The following is a 14728-nucleotide window of genomic DNA, read 5'->3' on the forward strand; positions in this document are numbered from 1 at the left end:
TGTTTGTTTACTTGGACTACAGTGTTTTAAAAGTGTTTCTAATTTGTTATGGAGGGAATTTATTTTAGTAGCTGTGCAGGTACAGATGACGTCCTCTCTCACAAAGAAGCAGTTAGCCTTCTTCGTAGAGGGTGGCAGAGCCATTAATGTACTGGGTGACTACGACACTTTTCTACTTAGGCTGTCATTATTTAAATTTCTTCTCCGTTCCACAAGTACTGTCGGCTTTTTAAGCTATTATGAAATGATTAGCTCTACGAAAAAGCACGCTACCAAATCAGCATGGAGTGAGAACACGGTAGTGTGAACGTCAGTAACCGGGAAGTTGTTTACATAGAAAAATGCGCCTTATGTATAAAAATGGCAGCATAGTCAATTCATGTGCTCCTGTTCGTTTTGGTTTACAAATGTAACTGTTCTAGGTCTACTTAGCGGTGGTTTTAAGGCATCTCTGTGTTAGTGCTCTGCAGAATTGGCTTACATTGGTAGATTAGCAGTGACGACGGCTTCCCAAATACATCAAACACAGCAGTGCCACTACGCCTTTTATTGCCACAGTGTAGTTCCCCTACAGTGCATGGTGCATAGGGCTGGTAATAAACGTGTCCAGTGCCATCTTCAGAGGTAGTGCCCACGTGCTCCCGTTATCGACGAAGTAATGTTTCCAGAAGTGCCGACGGTATACTGGATGGTCAGAAGCAGTCTGAAAAACTTGTAAAGTTGTTGCACAGTATGTTGTAGTTAGTCAGGCCGTTGCGTCCGTAAATTCAAGCGATTCTGCAAAGATGGCGTTGGCAAATGTGTTCTTCAAACAAAAAAGCGATACAAAAATTAGAGACGGGACGGTAATAGTCAAAAGTTGAGCAGTGCCGTGCGCTATCGTCTACCCTATGAGAACAACTGACGCTAATTATATATGGCGGGAAGGGGATAGTCGTAACGCCTGGTGTAGTATGCCCCGTAGGTATTCGATACCGTTGGCAGCGACGTTTTCTACGACAGCTGAGCTATATTCAAGTAGTGGTCGTATGACGGACTTTTATCTGACAGTGCCATTTGCCTTAGGAGCGCTCCTCGTCGACTGAGCGCTTAGTCGTCTCCTTAGTCGTCCAAATGCTTTCCATGTAGTTCTTCGCTGCCTTTAAGCCACACTAGACGAAGTGTTGCTGTTGCTCTGATGGAGACAGCCGCCAGCGCTGCCTTCCCCTCCCGCTGGTAATTGGTTCAAATGGCTCTGAGCACTATGGGACTTAACATTTGAGGTCATCAGTCCCCTAGAACTTAGAACTACTTAAACCTAACTAACCTAAGGACATCACACACATCCATGCCCGAGGCAGGATTCGAACCTGCGACCGTAGCAGTCACGCGGTTCCGCGCCTAGAACCGCTCGGCCACCACGGCCAGCCCGCTGGTAATTGCTACAGTCCTAATAGCCTGACGGCCTGCCTCGAATTAACCGCCCAGCATCCTGGTTGACCGGTCGCCATCTGCAGTCGACAGTGAGACTCCGAACACCAGCTTCAGTGGCCGTGACCTGAAGCTCTCGGGCGTATAAACTCAAATAAAAAATTTAAAAATAAAATAAAAATAGAAGTGGTACACCACGAAGAAATGGGACAGAAATAGGAAGATGTAGGAAGATGTGATGTACATGCACAGACAAAGAAATGATCAAAAATTCTGAAAAATTGAAAATTGTATTATTTCATCAAGAGAGAAAAAAAAGAAAAAAAATCAAATGGCTCCAAACACTATGGAACTTAACATTTGAGGTCATCAGTCTCCTCGAACTTAGAACTACTTGAAACTAACTAACCTAAGGACAGCACACATATCCATACCCTAGGCAGGATTCAAACCTGCGACCGTAAGGGTCGCGCGGTTCCAGACTGAAGCGCCAAGAACTGCTCGGCCACCCGGCCGGCAGTTCAAGAAGAGCCTTACAAAAACGTTGAGCATGTCATACACCTTCAGCCTTTATTCGGTTTGGCTTGATTGATAAACATACTGGACGTCTTCCTCAAGGATGTCGTGCGAAATTCTGTCCAACTGGTGCGTCAGTTCTTCAAAATCCCGAGCTGGTTGGAGGGCGCTGCTAGTAACGCTCCTCACATTCTTAATTGGGGAGGGGTCTGGCGATGGTACTGGCCAAAGCAGGGTTTGGCAAGCACGAAGGCAAGCAGCAGATACTCTCGTTGTGACCGGGCGGGCGTTGTCTTGTTGAAAGGTAAGCCCAGAATGGCTTGCTACGAAGGGCAGCCTGACACATAGATCGGCCCCATACCCAGGAGCGCCTTTTCATAGCAGGACTCCTTTGGTTGACTTTTAAACATCGTTGTTTCTCAGCAACCGTATAGAAATTTCAACATAGGAATCACACAGAAAACCCTTTGCAAATAACTGTTTGGTACTCTGACCTAGGTTTCGACACCTCTAAGGATGTCTTGATCAGAACGCAATTTTAAGATACATTGCGAGAAGGCAATGGTCAGGGTTTAGAGCAGATGTGCTCAAGTCAATAAATATAAAAAAAAACATGTTCCGGCCTTTGGCAGGTATGCCTAGCTAGGAACAACATGAGACTGATATTCTTTGCTAGGCACGCTTGCCAAAGGCTGGAACGTGTTTATATATATATATATATATATATATATATATATATATATATATATATATATTGACTTGAGGACATCTGCTCTAAACCCTGACCATTACCTTCTCGCAATGTAATTTTACGGTTTCTCAAAATTTCATTCTGATGAACACAACAGGTCTCGAAACCTAACAGTTATTTGCAAACGGTTGGCTGTTCCTATGTTGACGACGTTTCTTCCGCGGCTCCCTTACAGTACAACGGTACGTCCTCGATATTCTACGTCTGTTTTTGTTGCCCGTAAGATGTGCCATCCTGGTCTTACCTTTCAGGAAGGTACTGCCCGCATGGACCCGGTGAGAGTTTCCATCGCTTTTCTTCATGCTTTCCAAATCCTTCCTTGATCAAGGCCGCCAGATGTCCCTCCTATTAAGAACGTCTTTGGCCATGTAACCCGCCAATTGGAGAGAATTTGTCATGCACGATGTACCTCGGGAGGATATACAATGCCAAGCCGAATAACTTTTTGTATAAAAGCGAGAGGTGGAACAATGTGTTGTCTTGCTCAGTTTCTGAAGCTCTCTCTCTCATTTATTTCCCCCCTTAGAGTAAGACGCACAGATGTACAAGACTGGACCCCTACAACCTCATACTGTCGATCCGCATTTAGATTTTCTGTGGTTATGGCAAATACCAGGATGATCCTTTTGAAAAGGACATTAGTGTCCCAAAAGAGATTCTGCAAAAAGATGGGAATTTAAGGAGATGGGACCTGGTTAAACTGACTAAACCAGAGGTTGTACTGAGTTTCATGAAGAGCATAAGGGAACAATTGACAAGAATGGGGGAAAGAAATACAGTAGAAGAAGAATGGGTAGAAGTAGTGAAGGCAGCAGAGGATCATGTGGGTAAAATGACGAGGCTTATCAATTTAATTTAATTGATGAAACGAGAAAATATAAAAATGCAGTAAATGAAGCAGGCAAAAAGGAATACAAACGTCTCAAAAATGAGATCGAAAGGAAGTGCAAAATGGCTAAGCAGGCATGACTAGAGGATAAGTGTAAGGATGTAGAGGCTTATCTCACTGGTGGTAAGATAGATACTGCCTACAGGAAAATTAAAGAGAGCTTTGGAGAAAAAAGAACAACTTGCATGAATATCAAGATCTCAGATGGAAACCTAGTTCTAAGCAAAGGAGGGAAAGAAGAAAGGTGGAAGGAGTATATAAGGAGTGTATAGAGAGTGTATACAGTGTACTTCAGGGCAATATTATGGAAATGGAAGAGGATGTAGATGAAGATGAAATGGGAGATACGATACTGCGTGAAGACTTTGACAAAGCACTGAAAGACCAAAGTCGAAACAACGCCACGAAATTAGACAACATTCCATTAGAACTACTGACAGCCTTGGGAGAGCCAGTCTTCACAAAATTCCACCATCTGGTGAGCAAAATGTATGAGACAGTATAATAATTCCAATCTCAAAGAAAGCAGGATTTGACACATGTGACAATTACCGGTCAGTTTAATAAGTCACGGCTGCAAAATACTAAAGCGAATTCTTGACAGACGAATGGAAAAACCGGTAGAATCTGACCTCGGGAAAAATCAGTTTGGATTTCGTAGAAATATTCCAACACGTGAGGGAATACTGACCCTACGACTTATCTTAGAAGCTAGATTAAGAAAATGCTAACCTACGTTCCTATCATTTGTAGACTTAGAGAAAGCTTTTGACAATGTTGACTGGAATACTCTCTTTCAAATTGTGAAGGTGGCATAGGTATAATACAGCGAGCGAAAGGCTATTTACAATTTGTACAGAAACCAGATGGCAGTTATAAGAGTCGAGGGGCATGAAAGGGAAGCAGTGGTTGGGAAGGGAGTGAGGCAGGATTGTAGCCTCTTCTCGATGTTATTCAATGTATGTATTGAGCAAGCAGTAGGTATTAAAATCCATGGAGAAGAAATAAAATCTTTGAGGTTCGCCAAGGACATTGTATACCTGTCAGAGACAGCAAAGGACTTGGAAGAGCAGTTGAACGGAATGGACAGTGTCTTGAAAGGAGAGTATAAGTTGAACATCAACAAAAGCGAAACGAGGATAATGGAATGTAGTCAAGTCGGGTGATGCTGAGGGAATTAGTTTAGGAAATGAGACACCTAAAGTAGTAAAGGATTTTTGCTATTTGTGGAGCAAAATAATTGATGATGATCAAAGTAGAGAGGATATAAAATGTAGACTGGCAATGGCAAGGAAGTCGTTTCTGAAGAAGAGAAATTTGTTAACATCTAGTATAGATTTAAGTGTCAGGAAGTCGTTTCTGAAAGTATTTGTATGGAGTGTAGCCATGTATGGAAGTGAAATGTGGACGATAAATAGTTTGGGCAAGAAGAGAATGGAAGCTTTCGAAATGTGGTGCTACAGAAGAATGCTGAAGATTAGATGGGTAGATCACATAACTAATGAGGAGGTATTGAATAGAATTGGGGAGAAGAGGAGTTTGTGGCACAACTTGACTAGGAGAACGGATCGCTTGGTAGGACATATTCTGAGGCATCAAGGGATCACCAGTTTAGTATTGGAGGGCGGAGTGGAGGGTACAAATCGTAGAGGGAGACCAAGAGATGTATACACTAAGCAGATGCAGAAGGATGTAGGCTGCAGGCTGGGAGATGAAGCGGCTTGCACAGGATAGAGTAGCATCGAGAGCTGCATCAAAGCGGCGTCAGGACTGAAGACCCAACAACAACAAGAGATTCTTCTCGGTCCCTAATGGCGTCATCACCGACGGGACGTTAAATCGTAACGACCCTTCTTTCGCTGTCATACTACACAGAGTGTGTCGAACACATGCTAACGACACCTCGCTGCTGTAAGTACTACGCGTCCACGCAGTCATTAGCTCGAACGTGACTGCAGGCCCGAGTGACAACGCGGGAAAGCCGAGCCTTGCGCCGTACAAAAAGCAGCGGCGGCCGCTGAACTGTGAGCTACAGTAGAACAGTCCCGCCATTCGTTACACTGCGTCGGCGTTCTGCTGTCTTTGTCTGTGACAGTGCACGAGCCGCAAGGCTGGCGCGAGGCCAACAGGGAACTAATCCGCTGAGCAAATAGGCTTCGAAAGGCGAGGACTGCGCGGATGGCGCCCTCATTTCCATAGCAGACAGCGGGGCGCCCATGCATATGCAACGCTCTGGCCGCCGCCTCTTAGAGACGCCGCCTACGCCGCCGATGCGTCCCGGTCGTCAGGCAGCCATCAGCAGCTGTCTGGCCACCTAAACTGTCTGTGCCATCACGGAAGATGCGGCTGAACAGTCATTAGGAAATGAGGAAAAGCGCGACATGATATAACACTCGGCAGCTCTCTTTAAATGTGAGGAAATGCGAGGCAGCTACTGCAGCAAGATCCTGATAGTATCTGACTACAAGATTGTTGACGAACTTGCAGTCTACTTCGTGTAGTACACTACCGGCCATTAAAATTGCTACACCACGAAGGTGATGTGCTACAAACGCGAAATTTGACCGACAGGAAGAAGATGCTGTGATATGCAAATGATTAGCTTTTCAGAGCATTCACACAGGGTTGACGCCGTTGTCGACACCTACAACGTGCTGACATGAGAAAAGTTTCCAACCGATTTCTCATACACAAACAGCAGTTGACCGGCGTTGCCTGGTGAAACGTCGTTGTGATGCTTCGTGTAAGAATCGGAAATGCGTACCATCAGGTTTCCGACTTTAATAAAGGGCGAATTGTTTATGGTAACGCGACATTGCTGCTCGCGTTGATCTAGATCCAATGACTGTTAGCAGAATATGGAATCGGTGGGTTCAGATGCGTGCTGGATCCCAACGGGCTCGTTTCACTAGCAGGCGAGATGAGAGGTATCTTATCCGCATGGCTGTAACGGATGGTGTAGCCACGTCCCCATCTCTGAGCCAACAGATGGGGACGTTTGCAAGGCGACAACCATCTGCACGAACAGTTCCATGACGTTTGCAGCAGCATGGACTATCAGCTCAGAGACCGTGGCTCCGGTTACCCTTGACGCTGCATCACAGACAGGAGCCCCTGCGATCGTGTACTCAACGACGAACCTGGGTGCACGTATAGCAAAACGTCATTTTTTGGGTTGAATCCATGTTCTGTTTACAGCATCTTGATGGTCGCAACTGTGTTTGGGGACATCGCTGTGGACATTGGAAGCGTGCACTCGTCATCATCATACTGGCGTATCACCCGTTATGATGGTATGGGGTGCCATTGGTTACACGTCTCGGTCACCTCATATTCGCATTGACGCCACTTTGAACAGTGGCCGTCACATTTCAGATGTGTTACGACCCGTGGCTTTACCCTTCATTCGATCCCTGCAAAACCCTACGTTTCATCAGGATAATGGACGACCGCATGTTGCAGGCCCTGTACGAGCCTTTCTGGATACAGAAAATGTTCGACTGCTGCCCTGGCCAGCACGTTCTCCAGATCTCTCACCAACTGAAAACGTCAGGTCAATGGTGGCCGAGCAACTGGCTCGTCACAGTACGCCAGTCACTACTCTTGATGAACTGTGGTATCGTGTTGAAGCTTCATGGGCGTCTGTACCTATACACGCCATCCAAGCTCTGTTTGACTCAATGCCCAGGCTCATCAAGGCCGTTATTTCGGCCAGAGGCTGGTTGTTCTGGGTACTGATTTCTCAGGATCTGTGCACTCAAATTGCGTGAAAATGTAACCACATGTCAGCTCTAGTATAATATGTCTGTCCAATGAATACCCGTTTATCATATGCATTTCTTCTACGTGTAGCAATAAATTTTGTACCCAAGTTATGTATTTTTCTGGCATCACAAATCTTTTTGCAGCTGATGTAAGCAGAAACCGTTTAGTACAAAGTTCGATGAATAATACCTGTAACATAAGGAAAGATGTATTTACCTTTTTACAGTGCTCATCTTTTGCTAGGAGGTGATATCAGGCCTCAGGTTTTTATTGACAAAGTGAAGAGACTAATTCACGATATCACAGCACATGCTTTTTTCGCATTTAAACTTGACGCAACAGTTAGAAATACGCCATTCAACTCTTTCGCGCTAAAGAGAGCTCTTTGGTAGCGCCTTTATGAAACAAGAGACATACTTTAGGCAAGCTGTAAGAAAGACTAATGCACGTACTGACTGTCTCCTACATTAGCGCGTACTCTGTTCTACATATTAAAACATGACGTCCTAGTACATTCTAGAAGTTGTGTTGTTCAAGCCCTCCATAGGCCGGGTATTCATTTTGCAAGTTTTCTTGAATTTTGTCATTATGAGCTATTCAAGAGCGATCTGATGTAATTTTCAAAATATTTTCAAAAGCCAAGATCGTACATTTTATTGTTATTTCTTTCATATCCCAGACGTTATGTCTGGTCAGAAGTACAAAGTGACGCATACCTTGATCAAGCGTGACTTCCTTTTAACTGTATGGTATATGTTATATTGTATTTAGGAACTTTCGGGTAATTGAACATGTATCAATAATTACGGATTTCTGTAGTTGTATATATAAGTTTGGATGTAGCTGTATTGCATTGATGTACTGGTGGATATTGAGTAATATCACTCCTGTAGTTGATAGTATAATTGGTATAATGTCAACTTTATCCTGATGCCACATATCCTTGACTTCCTCAGCCAGTTGGATGTATTTTTTAATTTTTTCTCCTGTTTTCTTTTGTATATTTGTTGTATTGGGTATGGATATTTCGATTAGTTGTGTTAATTTCTTCTTTTTATTGGTGAGTATGATGTCAGGTTTGTTATGTGGTGTTGTTTTATCTGTTATAATGGTTCTGTTCCAGTATAATTTGTATTCATCATTCTCCAGTACATTTTGTGGTGCATACTTGTATGTGGGAACGTGTTGTTTTATAAGTTTATGTTGTAAGGCAAGCTGTTAATGCATTATTTTATTTTTGCTACATTGTCATGTCTTCTGGGGTTTTCTGTATTTGCTAGTATTGTACACCCACTTGTGATGTGATTTACTGTTTCTATTTGTTGTTTGCGAAGTCTGCATTTATCTGTTCTGGTATTGGGATCTTTTATAATGTGCTTGCTGTAATATCTGGTGTTTATTGTTTGATCCTGTATTGCAATCATGAATCCTTCCATCTCACTGTATACAGGGTGTTACAAAAAGTTACGGCCAAACTTTCAGGGAACATTCCTCACACACAAATAAAGAAAAAAATGTTATATGGACATGAGTCCGGAAACGCTTTATTTCCATGTTAGAGCTCATTTTAGTTTCGTCAGTATGTACTGTACTTCCTTGATTCACCGCCAATTGGCCCAATTGAAGGAAGGCAATGGTACAATTGTGCAATCACGTCATCAACACAGATTTTCTGTGAACCTTTGGGCAAGCATTGTTGGTGATGTCTTGATTGGGCCCCATGTTCTTCCACCTACGCTCAATGGAGCACGTTATGATTTCAAACGGGAACTCTACCTGTGCTGCTAGAACATGTGCCTTTACAAGTACGACACAACATGTGGTTCATGCACGATGGAGCTCCTGCACATTTCAGTCGAACTGTTCGTACGCTTCTCAAGAACAGATTCGGTGACCGATGGATTGGTAGAGGCCGACCAATTCCATGGCCTCCACGCTCTCCTGGCCTCAACCCTCTTGACTTCCATTTATGGGGGCATTTGAAAGCTCTTGTCTACGCAACCCCGGTACCAAATGTAGAGACTCTTCGTGCTCGCATTGTGGACGGCTGTGATACAATACGCCATTCTCCAGGGCTGCATCAGCACATCAGGGATTCCATGCGACAGAGGGTGGATGCTTGTACCCTCGCTAACGGAGGAAATATTGAACATTTCCTGTAACAAAGTGTTTGAAGTCACGCTGGTAAGTGCTGTTGCTGTGTGTTTCCATTCCATGATTAATGTGATTTGAAGAGAAGTAATAAAATGAGCTCTAACATGGACAGTGAGCGTTTCCAGACACATGTCCACATGACATATTTTGTTTCTTTATGTGTGAGGAATGTTTCCTGAAAGTTTGACCGTACCTTTTCGTAACACCCTGTGTATTGCCTTTTCTTAGCCATGTGTTGGATGCGTCTTGATCGATGTGTGGCTGTGTTAGATGATACGGGTGCTTTCCATGTAGTGTTTTCTTTTTCCAATTTACTTTCTTCGTATCTGTTGATGTTATGTGATCTAAAGGGTTGTAGAAGTGGTTATGAAATTGCAGTGGTGTAGCCGATGTATTTATATGAGTGATTGCTTTGTGTATTTTGCTAGTTTCTGCTCGTTCTAGAAAGAATTTTCTTAAATTGTCTACCTGTCCATAATGTTCGTTTTTTATGTCGATAAATACCCTTCCTCCTTCCTTTCTGCTTAATGTGAATCTTCCTGTTGCTGAATGTATGTGATGTATTCTATATTTATGGCATTGTGATCGTGTAAGTGTATTGAGTGCTTCTAGGTCTGTGTCACTCCATTTCACTACTCCAAATGAGTAGGTCAATATTGGTATAGCATAAGTACTTATAGTTTTTGTTTTGTTTCTTGCTGTCAATTCTGTTTTCAGTATTTTTGTTAGTCTTTGTCTATATTTTTCTTTTAGTTCTTCTTTAATATTTGTATTATCTATTCCTATTTTTTATCGGTATCCTAAATATTTATAGGCATCTGTTTTTTTATCGCTTCTATGCAGTCGCTATGGTTATCCAATACGTAATCTTCTTGTTTAGTGTGTTTTCCCTTGACTATGCTATTTTTCTTACATTTGTCTGTTCCAAAAGCCATATTTATATCATTGCTGAAAACTTCTCTTATCTTTAGTAATTGGTTGAGTTGTTGATTTGTTGCTCCCAGTAGTTTTAGATCATCCATGTATAGCAAATGTGTGATTTTGTGTGGGTATGTTCCAGTAATATTGTATCCATAATTTGTATTATTTAGCATGTTGGATAGCGGGTTCAGAGCAAGGCAGAACCAGAAAGGACTTAATAAGTCTCTTTGGTATATTCCACGCTTAATCTGTATATCCTGTGATGTGATATTATTTCAATTTGTTTGGATATTAAGTGTGGTTTTCCAATTTTCCATTACTATGTTTAGGAACTGTATCAATTTAGGATCTACTTTGTATATTTCCAATATTTGTAGTAACCATGAGTGGGGTACACTATCAAAAGCTTTTCGGATGTGTAGTGTAGCGACCTTTGTTTAGTTTTAGCTTGATATGTCACCTCTGCATCTATTATCAGTTGCTCTTTACATCCTCGTGCTCCTTTGCAACAGCCTTTTTGTTCTTCATTTATAATTTTGTTCTGTGTTGTATGTGTCATTAATTTCTGTGTAATGACTGAAGTTAATATTTTGTATATTGTTGGTAGGCATGTTATGGGGCGGTATTTAGCTGAGTTTGCTGTGTCTGCTTGATCTTTAGGTTTCAAATAAGTTATTCCACGTGTAAGTGTATCAGGGAATGTGTATGGGTCTGCAATGTAACTGTTAAACAATTTAGTTAGATGTGAATGTGTTGAGGTGAACTTCTTTAGCCAGAAATTTGCTATTTTATCTTTTCCAGGGGCTTTCCAATTGTGAGTAGATTAATTGCTTTGGTGACTTCATATTGCAAAATTATCGGTTCAGGCATTTGTGGTATCATCTTGTATGTGTCTGTTTCTGCTTGTATCCACCGTGCATGCCTGTTATGTTGTACCGGGTTTGACCATATGTTGCTCCAGAAGTGTTCCATGTCTTATGTTTGGTGGATTGTCTATTTTAATGTGTGTGTTATGTATTGTCTGGTAAAATTTCTTTTGGTTTATGTTGAATGTTTGGTTTGGTTTCCTTCTATTTTCACTTTTTTTGTATCTTCTAAGTTGTTTGGCCAATGCTTGTAATTTCTGCTTCTTTTCATCTAATTGCTCTATCGCTTCTTGTTGTGAGATTTTACCTAACCTTTTTCGTTTTTTTTTCTGACATTTGATGTCTTATAAATTGTGTTAGCTGTCCAATGTCTTTTCTCAGTTTTTCTATTCTGATATGTAGCCTGTGTTGCCATGTTGGTTTTGTGGGTTTCTTCTGTGTGTTGGTTGGTTCTGATCTCTGCCTAGTGTGTATATTTAGTGTAGTGAGTGCTCCTATATAAACCAGTAGTTGTAACTCCTCCATAGTTGTGTTTTCATTTATTTTGTTGTGTATGATTGTATTGATAGTTTTTATTGTTGTTTCGACTTGTGGGTTATTTGGCGGTATATGCAAGAATGGTCTAATGTCTGTATTTGTGTCTTTGTATTCTATATAAGTCAGCTGAAATTTTTCTTCTATATCTAAACGTGTGTCACTTCGTGTTCTATTTGTACTTGTTCTGGTGGCGGTCTTAAGATTTCGTTTTCCTCTGATTGTTTAATTGATGTGTGTTGTTCTTTGTTTGTTTGCTCTGGGATGTGTGAGTCGATTACTGTATTTTCTTCTTCTTCTGATTGCACATTATTTTGTTCCAGTATTTGTTGTACTTGTTGTTTGATGTTTTCTAATTCTGACTGGGGTATCCTGTTATTTTTGAATATTACATGGATCTGATCAGCTAGTCGTTGTTCTGTTAAAAGTTTTAATTCGGGTATCTGGTAATAAATGTTGTGTATACTTATTAACTGTATCCAGTTGTGTTGGTTCCTAGGTTTGTTGCTTGGTAATAACAGAACATGAGGTGTCGATTAACTTCATCTGACCATCTCATCCTCTGCCTTTGTTTTCCTTCTATGGTGGTTGCAGGAAGCATATCCTGCAAAACACCACTATTTGGATTTAAATCATTTTCCAGTTGGCTGGCAGTGTCGTTACCATAGTGGGCGGGCATAGGGTTCAAGCGTCGTCCGCGACCATGACGGCGCTTGTCCGAGGCTTCTTTAGTTGTGTCCTGAACCAACTAATCACACTAAAAGGGGGGTTAGCCCTATTAGTGGTTTGTTCTTTTCGTCGACTTTTACGACTGGCAGAACATACCGGAGGCCTATTCTTTTCCCGGGCCTCCACGGGGATTATTGGGGATTATTGTTATTATTATTATTATTATTATTATTATTATTATTCAAGGCAACCAAATTCAAGAGTCTCAGCTTAACCTCATGGACAAGATGTCAAGTGGATAAAACTCAACACATTATACACGTTTGTCACCGCTAAAATATTTTTAAAAAATATTATTAAAAACAGAGCACCTTATTCAAAAGTCCATGTCCATATATATATATTGCTGACAGCTGCTTGTTACATGATACAAATACGGTACACAACAGCAAATCTGTTTACATAAGTTGTACACAAACTGGACTTCTGGACAGGGTGCTGTGTGTTTTTAAATAACATTTTTAGTATTTCAGTAACGATAAACTTTTATAATGTGTGAGTTTTATTCACTTGACATCTTGTGCAAGAGGTTCGGCGTAAAATGAACATGCTTCACTACAAAAAAAAGTTTAAGACCTGAAGATGACAGCGAAGACTGTTGAAACCGGTTGTCCTGAATAAGAAAAAAATTTTAAAATATGTTTTGTGCGCTCTTGGTTTTTGAATGTATCTTTCCAAATTTCTGTTAGAAACGAAAACAAAAAATGAACTGTGTTTGTCGTGTAATATCGCAAAAATTTCATTGCATTATATTCGTGAAAAACGCCTTTGAAATTACGCAATGGTCTCGTTGTGAGATGATCCGGCACAGTTTCTGAACGCTGGATGCAGCTGCTTCGCGTGTCTACAATGCGATTTTTTAAATGTTTCTATAGCAACGCCTCCTGATAACTTTATAGACGGCTATTGTTTTCGCCTTTAAGCTGTTTGCACTCTGCAGTTGAAAGCTGTCAAAAAAACTGCCACGTGACTGGGATTTCCTTGACTCGACTGCAGGAGCGTCTTAGTAGTAAAGCATAAGTGTATTGAGTCTTTATACATGATGAAGAATCTTTTCCTACATCTCAGTGTTTATGATATCGAAATTCTTGAAATACGTCTCGTACAATGATGTATCTGTGTAGGTACTTTCAGGCTCATATGTGGATACTGTCTGCGAATACGTTCGGAATTGAGTTAGTAGAGTGAAGTAACAACTGTAAGCTTCTTGCATCATGCGGCAGTTCTCACCCATTTCATGACATTTTATCTCCTGATATATGTGTCAAACAGCTATATAATTTTCTAGGTTCATTCAGCGGCATATGTAGATACTGCCTGCAGAATGCGTTGCGAATAGAATTTGTAGCAAAGAAATAATAAATTTAAAGGTCATGCATAATGCAGCAGTTTTTCACGCATATCTGTGTTTACGACGTTATATCTCCTGAACCGTGTGCAGCACCATGATATAATTTTGTACATGCATTTAGCGGTGTATTTAGATACTGTCTGCGAAATTTAATGCTAGTAGAGTTAGCAAGAGAAGTGTAATAAATTTAAAAGTCATGCATGATGTAGTAGTTCTTCACACATCTCATTGTTTATGGCGTCATATCTCCTGAACTGCTGGCCACGGTGGCCAAGCGGTTCTAGGCGCTAAGTCCGGAACCACGCGACTGCTACGGTCGCAGGTTCGAATCCTGCCTCTGGCATGGATGTGTGTGATGTCCATAGGTTGGTTAGGTTTAAGTAGTTCTAAGTTCTAGGGGACAGATGACCACAGATATAAAGTCCGATAGTGCTCAGAGCCATTTGAACCAAGCCATCTCCTGAACTATCCACTTGGTGATTATTGTCCCCGCACCGATTATTGCCTGATAATATGGGATATGGGATATGTGTAGTAGGTTTGGTCCTAATCGATCCAGTGGCTTAGGAGGAGATGTGGAACATACACTCACATACACATACATCCATTTTTACAAGATGTATACATTTTGTATGAACTTCTCCTTGTTTTGCAAAATTCAAAGGAATAAAATAATGGTAAAAGTTATTTTATTAAGTTTCAAAATAAAAATTTTGATTCTCAACTATGCCACTTATAAAGGAAAGCATCTATTTTGCCAAGATTGTAAACATGGATGAAACAGCAACTGTTGAAATTCTTCATGGTAAATGATAACAGCCAAACATTTGCAGGATAAAGAT

The sequence above is a fragment of the Schistocerca gregaria genome, chromosome 4 (assembly GCF_023897955.1).
Source record: "Schistocerca gregaria isolate iqSchGreg1 chromosome 4, iqSchGreg1.2, whole genome shotgun sequence".
Lineage (NCBI taxonomy): Eukaryota > Metazoa > Arthropoda > Insecta > Orthoptera > Acrididae > Schistocerca > Schistocerca gregaria.